The sequence below is a fragment of the Lactuca sativa genome, chromosome 6, assembly GCF_002870075.4.
Source record: "Lactuca sativa cultivar Salinas chromosome 6, Lsat_Salinas_v11, whole genome shotgun sequence".
In the NCBI taxonomy this organism is placed as follows: Eukaryota; Viridiplantae; Streptophyta; class Magnoliopsida; order Asterales; family Asteraceae; genus Lactuca; species Lactuca sativa.
In genome coordinates, this window is record NC_056628.2 from 160520907 (window position 1) to 160537513 (window position 16607).

Sequence of the window (16607 nt, forward strand, 5' to 3'; positions counted from 1 at the left end):
CGCTACTTATACCAACAGATTCTGCGAGCTGGCAATCCTTTGTCCAGATATGATTGCTCCCGAGAGCAAGAAGATAGAAAGGTACATCTGGGGACTGACGCCCCAAATGCGATCAAGCGTGTTAGCTTCTAAACCTGACACCTTTGAAAGTGCTAAGGAACTGGCACAATCTCTGATCGACTACGGAGGTCATCAGAACTCAACCACTTCTGCACCAGCCCCACAGAAAGCAAACAACAACTACAACAACTACAACAACAACAATGGCAGGAAGAGGGCATGGATTAAAGGGAAGGGTGGATCTTCCCAAGAATCCGCGAAGAAACAACTTGTGTCAGTAAATGCTGCCATTGTACCCACTACAGCCCCTATAAATACCTACCCAACAAAGCCTTATATAGGCAACCTCCCAAAATGCACCAAATGCAATTACCACCACCATGGACCTTGTCGAACTATGCAGTGCACTAACTGCAGCCAGAAAGGGCACACAACCCGTTTCTGCAAGGAACCCGCGAAGCCGATCACTCAAGTTCCCAGTGCGGGTGTAGGACAGGCTTGCTACGGTTGTGGCGAGGTGGGCCACTACCAGAGAAACTGTCCTAAGGCAGCAGGCACCGGAGGTGTTAGACGAGTTTTGGCAATAGGCCACAACGAAGCTGTAGCTGACCCAACTATTGTTGCTGGTACGTTCCTTCTCGATAATTCATACGCATGCATATTATTCGATAGTGGAGCGGAGAGAAGTTTCGTGAGTCAAAACTTTATTCATTTACTTAAACCTAAACCTAGCAAGTTAGAAAAATCATTCACTATAGAGATGGCCAATGGAAAAACCGAAAACACAAATTGCATATACATGGGCTGTACGTTAACATTAGACGGCCATTCTTTCCCAATCAATCTCATGCCGGTTCAAATTAAAAGTTTCGACGTCATAGTCGGCATGGATTGGTTGAGCCTTCTTCGCGCCGACATCATGTGCTTTGAGAAAGCAGTCCGTCTTAACCTCCCAAACAACGAAACATTAGTTATCTACGACGACAAATCTAGTGCAAACCTTCGCATCATTTCGTGTATCCAAGCTCGAAAGTGCTTGCGGAAGGATTGTCGAGCATTCCTAGCGCACATCGTCGATACAAGTCAAGAACTGAAGGACATCAAGAGCATCTCGGTAGTACGCGACTTTCCCGATATCTTTCCAGAAGAACTGCCAGGATTACCACCGCAACGCCAAGTCGAGTTTAGAATCGACTTAATTCCAGGAGCTACCCCAGTAGCGAAGTCGCCTTATCGTCTTGCACCAGCAGAGATGCAGGAACTTTCCAGCCAACTTAATGAACTCCTTCATAAAGGATTCATAAGACCAAGTTTCTCACCTTGGGGAGCACCGGTCTTGTTTGTAAAGAAGAAAGACGGATCGTTCCGTATGTGCATCGACTACAGAGAGCTGAACAAACTTACTGTCAAGAACCGCTATCCTCTACCCCGTATCGACGACCTATTCGATCAACTTCAAGGGGCGAGCTACTTCTCCAAAATAGACCTGCGATCCGGATATCACCAATTACGAGTTCTAGAGGGGGACATTCCAAAGACAGCCTTCCGAACTCGTTATGGACACTACGAATTCGTGGTGATGCCGTTCGGATTAACCAATGCACCAGCAGTATTTATGGACCTAATGAATAGGGTATGCCGCCCTTACTTGGATCAGTTCGTCATCGTCTTTATCGATGATATACTTATCTACTCTTGAAGTGAGGAAGAGCATAGTCAACACCTACGAAAAGTCCTAGAAACACTGCGAACGGAGAAACTATATGCGAAGTTCTCTAAATGCGAATTTTGGATTCGAAGAGTCGAATTTTTAGGTCACGTTGTTAGCGAGAAAGGTATACACGTGGACCCTTCCAAAATTAAGGCTATTGAGAACTGGTCGGCACCAAAGACACCTACAGAAATTTGTCAATTTCTAGGTCTAGCTGGCTACTATCGCAGATTCATAAAGAACTTTTCGAGCATTGCGAAACCTCTTACTTCATTAACCCAGAAAGGAGTGGCCTTTGACTGGGAAGCGAAACAAGAGAAGGCATTCCAGACACTAAAACAGGCCTTGTGCACCGCACCAATACTATCCCTCCCCGAAGGGATAGAAGACTTCGTAGTGTATTGCGATGCTTCAAATCAAGGACTTGGTTGTGTTCTTATGCAAAGAGGGAAGGTTATCGCTTATGCCTCCCGACAGCTTAAGACACACGAAGTGAACTATACGACACACGACCTCGAGTTAGGAGCAGTGGTATTTGCTCTGAAGATCTGGAGGCACTACTTATACGGAACAAAGAGTACTATATTCACCGATCACAAGAGCCTTCAACACATTTTCGATCAGAAGGAACTCAACATGCGACAACGACGATGGGTTGAGTTACTGAATGACTACGAATGCGAAATTCGTTATCATCCTGGCAAGGCCAACGTAGTAGCCGACGCCCTCAGTCGAAAGGAAAACACTGGTCGGAGGGTCAAATCTCTGACCATGACTATCCATTCCCACCTATCCACACAAATTAAAGAAGCACAAATGGAAGCTTTGCAACCTGAAAATGTGGCGGGTGAATCCCTGCGAGGAATGGAGAAGAATTTAGAAGTCAAGGGTGGCGGAGCCTACTATCTCATGGACCGAATCTGGACCCCAAATCATGGTGGTTTCAGATACGTAGTCATGACCGAGGCTCACAATTCAAGATATTCCATTCACCCGGGTTCAGATAAAATGTATCTGGATCTTAAGAAACTATACTGGTGGCCTAACATGAAAGCAGAAATTGCTACCTTCGTGAGTAAATGTCTTACTTGCGCTAAGGTTAAGGTCGAGTATCAGAAACCGTCAGGACTACTACAACAACCAGAGATACCGGAATGGAAATGGGAGCGGATTACTATGGACTTCATAACCAAGTTACCCAAGACGACAAGTGGACTCGATACCATATGGGTCATTGTCGACAGGTTGACCAAATCCGCACATTTCCTACCCATCAAAGAGACTGACAAAATGGAGAAGCTTACAAGAACTTACTTAAGGGAAGTAGTACGACTGCATGGTGTTCCAATATCCATTATCTCCGATCGAGATAGTAGATTCACTTCAAGATTCTGGCAGTCACTACAAAGTTCCCTGGGAACTAGGCTAGACATGAGTACAGCCTACCACCCACAGACAGACGGACAAAGTGAAAGAACAATACAAACTTTAGAAGACATGCTGAGGGCCTGCGTGATTGACTTTGGTAAGGCATGGGATATTCATTTACCCCTTGTCGAATTTTCATACAACAATAGTTATCATACAAGCATAAAGGCTGCTCCGTTTGAAGCCCTCTATGGTCGAAAGTGCAGATCCCCTCTGTGCTGGACTGAAGTTGGCGATACCCAGTTAGCTAGAGGAAGAGTTCCTGAAAGCACTCTCACAGGTCCGGAGATCATACGTGAAACAACAGAAAAGATCGTTCAGATTCGTGAACGATTGAAGGCCTCAAGAGATCGACAGAAAAGCTACGCTGACCAAAGGAGGAAACCTTTAGAATTCCAGGTAGGAGACCACGTCTTATTAAAGGTCTCACCGTGGAAGGGTTTAATACGATTTGGAAAGCGTGGGAAACTAAATCCAAGATACATAGGGCCTTTCGAGATTCTTGCCAGAATCGGCCCTGTGGCTTACAAGCTTAACCTACCGCGCGAACTTAGTAACATCCATCCAACCTTCCACGTCTCAAACTTGAAAAAGTGTCTGTCCGACGAGACTCTTGTTATTCCACTCGACGAGATCGAGATCAACGAGAGCCTCAACTTTGTGGAAGAACCAGTAGAAGTCATGGACCGAGAGGTCAAACAAACAAAACAAAGTCGCATACCCATCGTGAAGGTTCGCTGGAACGCCAAGCGGGGACCTGAATTCACATGGGAACGCGAAGATCAGATGAAACAAAAGTACCCTCATCTCTTTCATGTTCACTAGCATCTTTGCTACTTTAAATTTCGGGACGAAATTCTCTCTAACGGGGGGATGATGTGACAACCCGATATTTCAACTCTTTGTAACGACCAAAATGGGTCAAGTATTGTAACCACTTCTGAATAATAAAAAGTTACCTTCATAATATCATGTATAAGTAAGTTCTACTTAATTTCCTTCTATGATTAAATGTCTTTGAAACATAATCGTACGTGAAAAGAACGCCCAAATCCGACTTCGTATAGCGAAGATGTGATTTTTCCAAGTTCGGCTTAGCAACAGACCGCTAAAAACTCGAATCGGAAATCGAGCGACTTTTGGCGGAATGACCTAAACGAGAATCGAAGGTCTCATCAATGGTATTCCAGCGGTAAAAAGTCTGGCAAAAACCGACATCAGATAAAGAAGTTATGAATTTTCTAAGAAATTCCTTAAACACGATGGATTTTTAATAAATAATAAAAATATAATTTTGGAATTTGCCGACGGAGTCTAAACGGAAGTTGTAGAGCGTAGTCTCACCTACGCGAGGATATAAAGACCATCGAAAACGGAGTTCGTATGAAGAAGATATGGATTTTTGAAGTTTATTAAATAAATTAATTATTTATTTAATTCAAAATTCGGATATTATCCGAAGGGGAGTCAGCATCCTCCTCCGAAGTACGCGCTGCGTACTCCTGTACGCCCCGCGTAACCGAGAGGATTGGCCTCGGATCGTCCACGTCGCCATATCCGAGGAATCCGATCCATCCGACCCGCCCGACCCGACGTCCCATCCGACCCGGCGTCCCATCCGACCCACCTCCCCAGCAACCCGTCCCATCCGACCCGAGAACCCAACAACCCGTCCCATCCGAACCGAGGCAGTCGAGGCTTCGGTCATGCATGACGTACGCGTACGCAGCGCGTACGAGCGTACGCCCCGTGTACCGAGGCAGACCAGCCTTCCTATAAATAGAATGCGAGGGTTTCCAAAGAAAGGGTTCATTTCTCTTCTCTCTCTCCCAACTTTGCCTCGTTTTCCGTGTCCGTTCAAACCCGAAGCTCTGGTCTTTTTGGCTCAAGTCCTGAAGGTCGATTTTACTCCCGAGATTCCCGAGAACCCCGAGGAAAATCCGTTTCCCGAGACGAAACTCTGCCCGGTTCTCCATCTCGCTATCTTCAAACTTTCAAGTGAGTTTCATACCCCTAAATCAACCTTTTAATTAGTCTAAATACTTTTATATGCTTTCAAAGGGGGGGATTACAAGTAAAACACACGAGTATTATCGTGCGTTACATAAAGAAATTCTTTTATATACTGTTATATATTCAAATCACATGCGATTTATAAACATTTAAAGGAACTTATGTATATATGTATATATGTATATATATAACATATGTCACAATAGCATTTTCCCTTTTAAAAATATAATGTTGTTGTAATGCATATATAAACTAATCTGTTCTGAGATTTTTCTTGTCTATCCTAGACTCTACACCTAAAAATCTATACTTTCATAAACAAGCGATTCCTTTTCTCAATGTTTCTAAACAAACAAGACACGCTTTTTGGAAACTATAATAGGTATGGTTTTACGAAACAAATTTCTAACTCTTATGTAGTAGAATCACATATTTCAAGAAGTTCACTTTCGTGTACAAGAACAAACGTAACATTTTAACAAGTAGATCTGTTTTTATACCACGGATTTGTGAGACACTAACTTCATGTACGTTCGAGTACACATTTCAAGTCCTGTATTATATACCAGAATCCCTTGGAGGGGGAGCATGGTGTTTGTGTATAGATCTATACGGGCTTGACAAACCCGCGCCCTGACTGTTAGCTGCAGTCCACCGTTTGGGGTGACAAACGTCATAACATTTCAACGCCTGAAGAACGTTGTGTATAGGCATTCAGAGTCAATAGTATGGTTATAAAACTCACAAGGGGTATTAAAATGCATTGATTTACAAGGTTTTCAAATTCATTGGTTCTTTTACATTTACATACATTTTAGAAACAAACATTGGTCTTGAGTGAAGGCTACTTTTATACTAGTAGAAAATATTGGATTTTCTAACCACAAACAAACGAAGATAAAACATTTCAGTTCATTCAAACATTGTCACTTAAATACTTATGAAATTCACCAGCTTAAATGCTGATCTACTCTTTCAAAATTACTTGTATGTCCCAGGGAATCAGTAATTTCAGGTATTCATTTCGCTTTTGATGAAGGGATGCTGCGGCACCAGTTTAATCTCGTATTTTGACATCATATTGTAATTGAGTTTTGATCATGTAACTTTTGACAAATGTAAACTTTCAATTATATATATGATGGTTGTATTGCTTTCTTTACTATGTATTCATTTGTTACGTTACCACATGAAGTCATCCGCCCCCGAACGTTTCCGCCGTTCAGGTTTGGGGGTGTGACAGGGTTGTTGTATAGTAAATGAACCATGTATATGTTGACAGAAAGTGTATAGAACAAAAGTATTGATATTGTGGATTGAGCTGGAATAGCAACCCATTTTTCATATTTATCTGAAATAGCAATGCACTTATCGTTTTTTAATCAATATTAGCAATGTATTTATACTTAGGAGAATTTCCGAAATAGCAATGTACTTATCGTTTTTTAATCAATATTAGCAATGTATTTATACTTAGGAGAATTTCCGAAATAGCAATGTACTATTTTTCCCTTACATTCTCTGACTTTTGATGGAACCAAAATATGTTTCATTTTGCTTTACTTATATTATCGATTTGTATCATAAGAGAACTTGAAATGCAATAATGTGTAAACAACGAACAATATAATCAACATTTAACCAAGATTGGAAGGATTGATAACACAACAATATATTCAGGTAACTTATGAATTTAGCAACCTGAAGGCTACAAAATAAACAGCAACAACAACAAAGTAGGCCTGGAATGTCTCTAAACCTCATTAGGGGTAAAATGATCAAGGGTAGGAATGGACAAATGTAGGTGTTCTTCAGGAGATCTTTTCATCCATTCCTGTAATTTATTTACATGTATGATATTAGGCTTTAAACAATTTTGATTACAAAGTCAAACACATGTTAAGAAAATTCAAAGTAATACTTGACATTTATTGGTGTAGGCTTATTTAGTACAAACTGAATTACTCCAGGGGCAAAAATGGAAAGTAAAGATGATCCAACTAGCAAATCTTTTGAAGGGTATTATTGCAATGTAGTTCAAAATAAAAATGATTATTCAAATAAGTAATCTAAAACAAAAATATGAAACCAAGGTGCAAATACCTGTATATTTGATACAACTGATACATAAAGTAAAACAATCCTTAAGGACTTGGACATGAAGATGCTCAAGGGTAAAATCATCAAGACCCGGACCAAAAAAACGACATACTATGCTTTACTTGGAATGAGTTTTATATGAGCCATTAAACTCGACACCAACTGAAAAAAAAATGAGATTTTTGCTTTTGAAGAAGGTCTGATTGAAACCAATTATGTGTGAATTCTGATTTCTATGAATTTCGTGAATACAATTTCGATTTTTATGAAATCGTGTTTGTTGAATTCCGATTTCTATGAAATCGTTTTTGGTGAATTTCGATTTCAATGAAATCGTTTTTGGTGTAGTCAATCTATGTGAATTCGATCCATATGAACAAAAACCTATTCTTCTTCACAACGATGATCATCAAATTTTTTGAATGAAGGAAATCAGTAGATGTGATCAGTCAGTGTGAAATCTGATTTCTTGAATCAGAAATGTGACAACAACCGAAAGACCGATTTCATGAACATTTGTTTAATATATGATTTATGTGATATCCAATTCGTAGAACCAGGATGTCAATATGTGTTTTTTTCTAAATCATTGATCACCGAAATACAAAAATTAAGGAAATAATCACGAAATCATGATGAATCAACAAAAATGAAATAATCAGTGAAACTCTGACATTGATGGAAGAACTGATGCCAAAATCAAGAGTCGGATCCTTTTGCATAAGATTTAATCGATGGTGAATCAACAAAAATGAAGAAACGATGGAACCTGAATGTTTTTAGGAAGGATACGGTAGTAATTCTAGGAATGAAGTTTTTACGCAACAATTTTTCTTTAAAATGAAGTCAATAACAAAACGACATAGTTTTAACCGGTGGTTTGCTAATCTTAGGTACCCTTCAGGGTATATTCACTTTTCATATATATATATATATATATATATATATATATATATATATATATATATATATATATATATATATATATATATATATATATATATATATATATATATATATATATATATATATATATATATATATAGGGCTGGCAATTCTCGACACGACACGCGACACGACCCGCGACACGACACGAAATAAATGGGTTTGGGTTGAGTTTTTCAACCCACCAACCCGCTAACCTGCCAACCCGCCAACCCGTTTATTAAACGGGTCATATATGGGTTTCTCAAAAAATAAACGGGTTGACCCGCCAACCCGTTTATATTCTTAATAAAAAAATTATTTTATTTTTAAATGTATTTATGTATCAAGTATTAATATTTAATAAGTATTATAAAAATATATCATTTATTCATAGACCATTTGACTGTTTTGACATTATGACTCTTGGTGAATGGTCTAATGTCATAAGTCGTAACCTATAAGGCTAAGTTTGTAACATGTTTCTATGAATGTTTTTAATTTTCATTTGGATGTTTAACACTTAAATATATGTAAAATTCGGACCCATGAACCAAAATCTGACCCACGAACCCGCCAGCTTGTGAACCCGTCTAAATAAATGGGTTGGTGGGTCATATATGGGTTTATGTTCCAAACCCGCCAACCCGTGACCTGTATATTTAAATGGGTTGTGTTTGGGTTGACATATTTTGACACGTCAACCCGCCAACCCGCGACACGCCAACCCGAACACGACACGATTGCCAGGCCTATATATATATATATATTGAACGGGCGACGACTTTATTAAAAACTAGAAAATAGTTTGATAAATTACAAATAGGAAATTAATTTAGGAAATTAAATATCCTTTTATATTTTTTTTATGTTATCTTTCTACCTAAATTAAATTGTGACAAATGAACTAAAATATTATCAATTTTATTAAATATGTACTTATATATGACACATGTCTATATTTAATATGGTAGGATGATAATGAAAAATAAAATATAGAAGGATATTTAATTTCTTTTTTATTTTATTATAGTTTTACAACCAACTTATTCATTTAATACAAAACTTAGTATTCATAGTTGTAATCCAATGAAACGATTGCGAAACAATAGAATCCAATAAAACCACCTTCTTAGGATTCTTAATGTTAAAAGGCAGCGATGTAATATTAATGTATACTTTGTTTTGCTAAAAACCCTTAAAGAGCTTTGTTCTATACAAGATTGTGCACTTAGACAGATAATTAACAAAATATAGGGATAGTAGCACAAAAAATGGTTTGAGTTTATAGGTTTATATTTTCTATCTTAAAATTAGAGTAAGTTATAGAAATGGTCCTTGTAGTTTGGTTGAATTCTCAGTTTTGGTTCGTACGTTTAAAATTTGATAGGTTACATATTTGTAGTTTTTGAAAATTACACTGTTGGTCCTTGGTTCAAATAAAAAGACCAAATTACCCTTTCTTTCTTCCTTTCTTTTTCTTTTAACAATTTATTATATGAAGATAAACGAACATATAATATGATAACATAATAAAAAAAAAGTGAACATAAATGAGTATAAAAAAATTAAACAAACGAACATAAGTGAACGAAAACGAAGATCATAAATGAACGTTCATTAACATATATGAACGAACGAGACCATTATTCATGTTCGTTCATTTAACTAAACGAATGATAATTTTTATTCATGTTCGTTTATTTATTAAATAAAAAAAACATAAACAAATTTCCCGTCGAAGAGTTTAAGAACAGTTATTCGAACATTCAGTTAGTTTACAGCCCTACATATATGTAAATGATGTAAACAAAAACCACATAGAAAACAACATTAAATAATTATATTAGACGAACAAAACGTCAAAAAAGCAGCATTAAAAAATATATTTAAAGAAAACGTTAAAAGTATTAAAAGAATTTTAAACCACAAAAACAAAGATAAATAAATAAAGAAAATAATAAATAACAATAATATGATTTTATATAATTTAGATAATTGATTTGAAACATAAAAATAATTTTATAAATAATATATATTAATTTTATTAAAATAATGATATATATATATATATATATATATATATATATATATATATATATATATATATATATATATAATAAATTGTTAAAAGAAAAAGAAAGAAAGAAAGAATAATTATATATGGACCAAAGACCAACAGGTCAATTTTAACAAACTATAGAAATATAACCTATCAAATTTAAAATTTAAGGACCAAAACTGAGAATTCGACCAAACCACAAAGGATTTACTTTTCAAATTATAAGCAATCAAATATTTAAATATACATAGTTATATAATTTATATCGATTTCATGATTGCAAGTTGCAACATATAACTTTAAGCATCTAAATATCCAGCAGCTGATAATGACTTTCTTTCAAGAGATTGACAAACTAAACTTCATTAAACTTGACCTTCATTTATATATTAAATATGATGATAAAATGAAGATAACATAACTAAAATTATATGCTTACAAAGATACAGACATTCCAATTGATATGTTAATTTATTAAATATGACATTTTATATCAATTAATCTACTTGGATATAAAACCATGTCAAATGTAGATCAATACCCAAAGAGCCTATTAGTGGTAAGGAGTGACTCTCTTATATAAGAGATCATGAGTTCAAGTCTCGGTGGAGACATGGATGGTTATTTAGGAATATGTTAATTAGTTTGTGCTTAAAAAAATATGGATCAACAAATAATATTTGTGTACTTTAAGATTAAATATGTATTTGTGCGCTTTTCAAATAGTATGGTTTATTATAACTTTCTAAATTAATTCTCCTGGTCAATTTAGAGAATGTTCTGATGAATAGTATATTATATCAACAATGGCTCTTGATAAGATTGGAGAAACAATCATTCACAAAAACAACCATTAATCGTATGACTATATCCGAATTATAACAAAATAACTAAAGTTAGTCCAATATTTGAATGAAACCAAGTTATTTAATTGAGCAATTTGAATTAGATAATATGGTTCGGATATTTAGATATTAAGATTCGTTATTAACAAAAATCATTTTAGAAGTAATATATTTAGAATGTTTTTTTTTGTTTGGAACGGCTGAAATTTATATTAAAAGCTAGCAAGAAGGTAGAGAGAAAAACAATTACATCATAATAATAGCTAAAGAGTGGTTATTCAGTCAGTCAGTCCAACGTAACTTAACTTTATTACGTCTATTAGAAACCCAAAAGAAAGACTTTTCATCAACTTCATCAAAAAGCAAAGACTTCTTTTTGAGAATCGTTCAAAAATAGCTATATTGCGAAAATTTCATATGCACCAAAAAGAAGTGATAATGACCGCATCAAACACCTTCCTTTGACCCTCCGCAACATAGCATCATCCGGCCAATTGATTCAAGACTACACCGAAAACTGACTCGGAAGAGATAAGCCCCACCAAATAGCGATCATGGCACATAATTGAGGGAACATAATGCCTCTATTAGATAATCTCTCATTCGTAGGAATACTAGAAAGCTAAACCCTCCAGATTAGAATATTGAGTTTAATAGGGACCCAATTATTCCATCTAGTAACCATATCTCCCGAGGTGACCAAACCACTATCTAGAGCATAACAAGCCGATGAAATAGAGAAAGTGTCAGAAATATCAAGAGACCACCCCAACCTATCCGGAATTTGCTGAAGCTAAACATCTTGCATCAAATCTAAAAACGAATCCCACTGAACTTGCTCTATACCTCCTCTAGGAATACGTCTAAGCTCTTCCATATTCCAACCAATTAGAAAACGATCCATGACAAAGGTTATACGGTGATTATCCAAATCAAAACACTCTATGGAAAGAAATAGCAAGATGATTATCACCCTTCCAGGTGTATCATGCCAAAAAAATGTATAAGCCTCATCACCAATTCTAATAGGAGATAAATTATGGAAATCAAAACCCCAGTCTTTAAGATTATCAACCATCCTTGTAATACCATTCCAAGGATCCATCCAAGATCTCCTTGTGATCAAAGGAGTCAAGAAATCACCCAACGCATATAAAACTTGGACCAGCCTAACCCATAATAAATTTGGATTATGGAAGAAACGCCACTTCCAATGGAGCAGTAAAGCCCTATTAAAGGCAAAGAGACCACCAACTCCCAAGCCTCCAACTTCTATAGAAACAAGAACACTCCCATCTAATCCAATGCATACGACGATCATCCAAATCAGCTCCCTAGAAGAAAGATGATCTCGTTCACTCCAGATGATTTATAACTTAGCCATCCAACCCGCCAATCTGTTCCAGAAAGAATCAGTAATAGCAACCTAAGAATCAACTTTGGACATATTCTGAGCAATAGGAACTCTCAAATGCGTAAAAGGGAAAGAACCCGAAGAACATCCCATACAATTAGCCATAATGGAGACTTGATTAGCACAAACCCCCACACCATATATCTTACTTTTTAGAAGGTTTATTTTCAACCCTAAGGCCAAAAAGAAGCAGCGAAGAATATGAACAATATGGACAGCGTTCTCCTGATCCCACTTTGCCATCAAGACAACATCATCAGCATACAGAACATGGGAGATGGCAATACCCCCAATCGTAATTCCCTTGTAAGTATTGGCCAATTGGGCCCGAGTCAGGGCCACATGCAAACCCTCCATGGCCAAAACAAAAAGAAAATGAGATAGAGGATCACCCTGCCTTATGTTTGATTAATGTGTCTAAGCCAATAACTAAATTGGTATATTCTTGTTAGTTTATTATATGAATAATAAACTAATTGGAAATTGAAATATACGATTTATTAATATATTATATGATTAATATATTAATTGGAAATAGTTATGATTAATTGATTAATTAGAATTGATTTGGATTTAATTCTAAGATTAATTAGCATTAATCATTCAAAGGACTCATTGGTTTCCATGGGAGTTTCCTTAAGAAAGTATAAATAGGACACCATGGATGCCATATTTTCCACACACATACACTTGCTTTCATAAATCCGAATTTATGCTCTAGTCTCCTCTCTCCTCAAGTCTTCTTGCTACTAGAGTTTTGGGTACAAGCCATTGGAGGCATCCATTACTTTGGTGCTAGCTTTCCAAGATCTAGAAAAAGGATTCTACTTTGATTATTTACAATAATAATCAAAAGGTATGTAACCCTAATTTTATGTATGAATTTCGATTTCATAGCCTCTATCCTAGGGTTTTCTTGATATTCATAGTTAGTTTTGAAGAGAATTGTTTATCGAGATTATGAAAGCAATAATGATTTGAGTGATTGAAAAGTAAGAACACGAAGAGTAAATATTAATCAGATCTTATATTGATAAAGACTGATTACAAGAATAAGCAGAATGGATATTTGAGTTCCAAAAGTTATCCTCTACTTCTAACCTCAGTCCCTATTTATAGGGAACCTGAGTGTACAAAAAATATACTAAGTCTAAACAATACGCTTCGCATAAAACTGACTTAGTAAAATAACTAAAAATGCGAAACTAAACAAATACACAATTCGACTTTTACAATTTAACCTCTACAATCTCCTCCTTTGTAAACAGTTGAAGCTATTCAGTCCATAAGCCTTTGAACAGCTGAGTGGATTCTCTTTCGCACTTCTCCATACTAGGAAATCACCTTCTTGAGCTCCTTCTTGAGCTGTAATGAAGAGCATTTCGTTAATCGGAAAATCTAACTGACAATTGTCTGAATTCGCAATATCATAACTTCTCTTTGGCTTCTTCTCGAATTCATACATTTCCCTTCCCACAACTTTTGACTCTATATATTCATAAGAGTACAGCTTCGCAGGATCTCCTTTGTTCATTGTAGGAGGATCACTTGCCATTTGCCTCATAATACTTTGGACTTGTCTCATTCTTTCTAACTCAGCCTCTGCTTCAGCTTTCTTCTCCTCCTTCGATTTTTCGTACAAAATTCCTTTTCCTTTTCCCACAATATCAGTTTGAGGTTTCGTACTCGAACTTCCTTCTTTTTCCCCAATTGATATTCCTTTGGCAATTGGTCTTGTAGTTATTGTTGTTTAGGAAATTGGCATCGTAAGTATTGGAAGAGTAGATTGGAGCTGAGTAGATATTACTTTCCCCACTGTCTTCGCATCATCCTCTTTACTTAAATGTTTCTCTCCCCCTTTCACCCCTGTGAAAGCAGGTGGGGCACTCTTTGGTAGTAAAGAGGTAAAATTGGCGATTGGTGCAAGAGCCTTCTGAATTGCTTGTTCCAAAGTATTAACCTTTAGAGACAAGGATTCAGGAGTGAGAATTTGCTGAGAAGAAGATTGCGAAACCACAATTTTCAGCTCTGTCACCAACTTGATCAACTGATCAAACTTTTCCTTGGTTTCTTTGTGGTTAGCTTCAAGGATAGGGGTAGCAACAACATTGTGCATTGCTGTAGCAACCATATCAACCCGCTTTTGGACTTCGATATGTTGAGAAGTAATATCCTGAAGCTCCTTCGCAATTTCAGTTTTCAACTCTTCAAGTTTAAAGTTGACATCCTCCCTCACTTTTTTCACATCTTGTACAAACAGAACATGTCGTTCTTTTGCTACGGCTTTTAACTCTTGGATCACCCCTGAAAAATTACTTCCTTGAGCTTGAATGCGAAGCTCAGTGTTTTTATCTGTCTGATCAACCTTATGCAATATTCTCTTCTCAGCAGCCTTAAGCATAACATCAACCTCCATTGCTGAGATAGATGATATTATGCCAGAATCAGCTTGTGACTGAATAATGGCATTCATCTTTTGATTCAGGATTTTGAACTGCTTTCCTGTCATAAGCATATGATCAGGTATATCCTCCTCCTCCGAATCAAAGTGAATATCTTCAAATACTCCTCCAAAAGCTCCTCCTTCGGTTTCATTATCAGACATGGGTTGCGAAGGTTGAGGAGTTTCAGGTGATTGTGAGGGAAATAAGGTTGTAAATGGGTTTTGTAGAGGATGATAAAAAATGGATGAGGTTGTGGATAGTGTAGTAGATGGAAACGATACAGGTGGTAAAGAAATGGGTAAGGTGATTGGTAGGCTTATTGGCAAAGTGGTTTCAACACTTGTGATAGGTGCCCCCGTATCAGATACGTTGACAACCGTATTGAAAATAGGTACTGCCTCAGAAACTGATTTGGTAGTGACTATTTCAAGTGGTTGTGGGGAAATTTGCGAAACTTGAATATTTGACACAGGTGGAACAGAAATGATTACCGGTGTAGAAACTAGTGGAGTGTCTGGAACCACCTCGTCATCGGAAGACTCATTGCGAATAATCAGCTTTCGCTTTTTCAACAATGTTTATTGCATTTGTTTCGCAACATCTTGAGCACGTTGCCTCTTAGATCCTAGAAAGACAGGAGCTGGAATATTGCGAACTGTAACCTCCTTACTACTCACTTCGGTCTTGCGAATCTTTTTCAATACCCCTGATTTTGAGGGTATTGTTTCCTTCTTCGATTTTGGCGAGGTTTCCTCTACCCGAATCTCCTCTTCTTGACCTTGTTTCGAATATTGAGCAGTTGCATCATTCTTGGTAGCCTTCTTCTTCTTCGGGGATTTGGCAGCAACTTCATGTATCGTATCAACACCTTGTGAGTGGATGATACTTTGCGAAGCATCGCATCCGAAATGCAAGCAACATGAGTAAAAATATTGTCATCCTCCTCCACCTCCTTAGGAAATTGATATAATGAAAATTCTGCAACCTCAGCATCCACTGGGACTGGAATGCCTTCTTTTTCGTATACCTTTTCAAGAATCAGGTTCCACTACCTTGCACAAGAAATTCCTTTTTCTGAATTCGTGTTTTCCAGACTCTTAACAAACTCCTTCCATAACTGAGTTGCATAGTCCACACTAATATCATAGTACAACCCCATTACCATGGCATAAACTTCCATACGCCCCCTATCAAGACCAACTGTGCGTCCTGTTAAGCATCTGAGAAAAATACCAAACATAAAATTCCACATACACGGTAATCCTGACTTTCTGAAGTCATTGATCTTCTCAAGTGTTGGTTGATGGCCCATTTCGTTGAACATGTGGAGGATTTGGGAATTAATGGGTTTGAAAAATGGAGGGTTGTTAGGGATTTTCAAGAACTCAACGAACATCTTCTTAGTAAGTTTAACCTATTTGTTGTTCATCATGTTGAAGGTTATCACATTAGTGGTGTAGCTATGTGAAGCTGATGAAGCTGCCAATGACAACCATGTCATCGGAACTGAGAAAGAACTGAACATGGCGGTGGACAGGGGTGATTGTTTCAAGGCAACTATAAGCATCTTCAGTCCTTCGGGATAAGAAGATACATTCGGATCAAC